This window comes from Phyllostomus hastatus, unplaced genomic scaffold, assembly GCF_019186645.2.
Source record: "Phyllostomus hastatus isolate PE091 unplaced genomic scaffold, TTU_PhHast_1.1 phas_contig_98, whole genome shotgun sequence".
NCBI classification, from domain to species: Eukaryota; Metazoa; Chordata; class Mammalia; order Chiroptera; family Phyllostomidae; genus Phyllostomus; species Phyllostomus hastatus.
In genome coordinates this window covers 13712392-13716262 of record NW_025333999.1, presented here as the reverse complement: position 1 = coordinate 13716262, position 3871 = coordinate 13712392, and the positions used below count along the sequence as shown (strand labels likewise).

Below are 3871 nucleotides of genomic sequence, written 5' to 3'. Positions count from 1 at the left end.
CGGCCTCTTTCTGTGTTAGGTGCCTGGCAGACCCAAGGACAGCTTTGCTCTGAAGCCCTGACTCCGAGAAAGGCAACTGTGCTGTGAAGGTGAGTGATGGCTGGGACAGGGAGGGGACTCTGCAGGGAGACAGTGGGCGCCAAGGGGTCTGGAGGGTGCTGCCTGCCCAGGAAGGTGGGGGTAAGAGTGTGCCCAGACGTGCCTAGGCCACAGGCTGCTGGTGAAATGCGGTGAGGGAGGAGTAAGATGTTAGAAATCACTTGGCTATTTTGAGTCAGGGTGACCAGTGCAGAGACAGCAGAGATGAGGCTGAAGGGGCTGGTCCTGGGGATGGTGGCCATGGGTGTGGGCCTTCTGGAGGAATGGGAGAAGGGTCAAGGGAGTGTGGAGGGCGCATCTAAAGTGGAACTCCCTATGGGAAGGGCTGGATGGTGGTGGGCATGTGTTTGCGGGGGGGAGGTGTTGGTGCGCACACACACGCATAAGTGCCTGGTGCACTGAACTGGAAATTATAAAATGCCTCTCTGGGCTTCCTGTGCCCCTTTCCTTCTGGTGACATAACTCTCCTCTTTCAGGCCTTCTCTCTGTCTCAGCCATTTGCACTAATGCTTTTTATCAACTGGTTTTTAAAAAGCAAGCTGCTGGTGAGAATAATGGTGAAGAGCTACACCTTAGCTTTCAGTCTTGGCTTTGCTGCTACCTGCTGTGTGAATAAGCTAAGGGAGACCAGCTATTATCCCCAAACCACTCTCTGATCACAGTAAAACTGGGGTAAAAGACACACACGTCACTGAGTTGTGAAGGGACAAACCCAGATACCTTATGGAGGTGTTATCACAGCACCTGGCTCATGGTGAGCACCTAGGAATTTGTATTTATCATGTGTGGCCTATACCTACCCCTCTTACTTTCTTAGTTTCCTCATCCTTTCATCTTTCCTCATCATCTCTGTAACATTTCCTTTTCTTGCCCAGTTTAGACCCTGAGAAGAAATCTTGGAATCAGAAATTTGAGAAAGAGAAATGACATAATTGCTTTTTAATCTTAAAAAGTGGTCCATTCTGATTTTGCCCTGCCTGGCTCACTAGATTAGAACCAGGGTCCTGTGCTCCCTTTAGAGATAAAATAATCAGATTCCCTAAGATTTACCCTAGACATTTTTAATAGAATAGTGGGAAGAATTGCAATAATTGGGTGCTCCACAGGAATAGGGGACTTACTAGCAAATGGTATGTAGTTTTGAAACAACAGAGGAAGAAAGGCAATTTGCACATTTTTACCCATTTAAGCCCTGGAGTTAGAGTTGTTTTCAAATAGTCCTAGAGTTCTTCAGAATCTGGGAAGGGGGCAGGGCTTGTTGCAGCACCCAACCTGAGCAAAGCTCCACACATTTCATAGTTTGTGCATAAAGCACTGAATAAAAAACTAAAAATGAATCTTTCACAAATGACCTGCAGACAGGATTCAATGTACTTTTAGTCCTACATGACTATATCATCCCTATCATGAACTTGAGGGAGTATAGTCCTGGGGAGAGTGTAGGTGGTTGGAGGCTGAAACCAAATCCCTGTATTTTCCAACTCCTAGCAGAAGCTGTGCAGGGAATTCAAATGTCCAAACTGGATTGGAGGCCGTCTGAGCCTTCAGCAGCCAAACACCAGGGATTGTGTTCCTGGTTGCATCAGCATTTTTGCTCTGTGCTTCTAGCCTCTCCTCTGAGGTCACACAGGTGCCAAGGTCAAGTCAGGGGTGGGAGTGACTGAGCTCCTCCCCTGGAGACTCAGAGGATGTCAGACTGTGTTCTCCTTGCTACCACAGTGAGAGACAGTGCTGTTTGGGTGTGAGGGTAATGGAAGGAACGCTTGGGGTGGCACAGAGGGCTGGGGTCTGTTCACAGTAAGGGCTCCCCAGTTGCTTACTTAGAGCCCTTAAGCTCACCTCATGCCACCTCTCACCTCCCTCCCACCTCCACCTCCAAAATCCAAAGTGAGAGAACCTAAGAAAGTGGTACATTCCTTGTCAATGTGTGTGTAGTGACAAGACAAACACTCTAATGGTGATGGAGCTAGGACAGACTTTGACCAAATCATAAGATAATTGTCCATACACTATGCTTTCATGACAGTAATGTCCCCATATCATCTCGAAGACTCTAGGGCTGAAGCAGGCATGCTCTGCCCTTGTTGCAGGTGCAGACATTGAAGTTCAGACAGGTTAAAAGGCATAGGCAAGTAGGAGGAAGTAGGAGGATCAGAGTAGGAGGGAAATCAGGACACATCTGCAGCTGTTCTGCTCCCTGGTTCTGTCCCCACCCCCCATCTCAGCGTCTCCCCAGAAGAAAGCCAGGTGGAACCTGTATGGGGAAGCATAGGCACCGACTAAGGAAGACAGTTCCTTTCTCAGGATTCATTCCTTCTGACTTTTTTGATTCATCACAGGTACCAGAAAATGCCTCACCATGAGAGCTGACAACCAGAGCCTCCTGGGGGGTCCTCCCAGGGACTTCATCCTCCTGGGTGTTTCTGGCAAGAATTCCCTCTCTTTCTGGTCCTCCTGGTGTCCTACATTCTTGCCATGTTGGGAAACATTGCCATCATCCTGGTATCCTGGCTGGACCCCCAGCTCCACAGCCCCATGTACATCTTCCTCAGCCACCCTTCCTTCCTGAATCTCTGCTATACTACCACCACAGTCCCCCAGATTCTGGTCAACCTGAGAAGCTCCAGGAAGATCATCAGCTACGAGGGCTGTATGGTGTAGTATGTGGTTTTCCACTGGCTGGGATGCACTGAGTACATCGTGCTGCCTGCCATGGCTCTGGACCACTACATGGCCATCTGCAAGCCCCTGCACTATGCCCTCATTATGCACCGCCCTCTCTGTCAGCAGCTCATGGCCATAGCCTGGCTAAGTAGCTTTGGCAACTCCCTGGTTCAGGTAGTCTTGACGGTGCAGTTGCCTTTCTGTGGGCGGCAGGTGCTAGACAACTTCTTCTGTGAGGTGCCAGCTATGATCAAGCTGTCCTGTGCCAACACCACCGTGAATGACACCACACTGGCTGTGCTGGCGGCCTTCTTTGTGCTGGTCCCCCTGGGGCTCATCCTGCTCTCCTATGGCTTCATTGCCTGGGCAGTGCTCTGGATCCAGTCCTCAAAGGCTTGGCACAAGGCTGTTAGGACCTGCTCCTCCCACCTGGCAGTGGTCTCCCTCTTCTATCTTCCTGCCATCTACATGTACCTGCAGCCCCCAGCCAGCTATTCCCAAGAGCAGGGCAAGTCTACCTCCCTCTTTTACTTCAGCACCACCCCAACCCTCAATCCCTTCATCTACACCCTGAGGAACAAGGATGTGAAGGGAGGTCTAAGAGAACTGCTGGCAAGATTGTGGTGGCTCTGCAGAAGGTGAAGACCTGGGCCAGGGCCCTTTCCATGGCCATAGCCCCAGCAAGTGGGCCATGTGGTCAAAGAATCTCTCACTTTAGGAGCCAATAAGCAAGCAGTGTAAGTTGTTTTAGAGATTTTAGGATTTCCCCTAATTCCCTGTCCAAAACATCTCCCCTCCTGTGTGGTCATAGCACCTATGTTCAACCTGTCCCCACAGTATTTCATTCTAAGAGGCCACATATTTTTAGAAAGTGTTAAAAGAGCATTGGCATTCAATAAGTATTTGTCCAGTTATTTAATTGCTAAATATCTGATTCTTTCCCTTTCTTGTATTGCTATTTTTCTTCTATTTTTCTCCCATTTGCCTCTTTCAAATCTCTCTTCCTTTCCCATTACTCCCAACTAAACATAATGTGAAACTCAAACTAATCTTGTATTACTTATAATAAATTTGTCTCCTTCGCTATAGATTTAAACCTCCATAAATT

The 3871-nt window shown here is 48.7% G+C and overlaps 1 pseudogene; it reads left to right on the top strand.

The window, feature by feature from the left end:
* The first annotated feature begins 2458 nt into the window (after positions 1-2458).
* Positions 2459-3405, top strand: LOC123828167 (annotated as a pseudogene).
* The last annotated feature ends 466 nt before the right edge of the window (positions 3406-3871 follow it).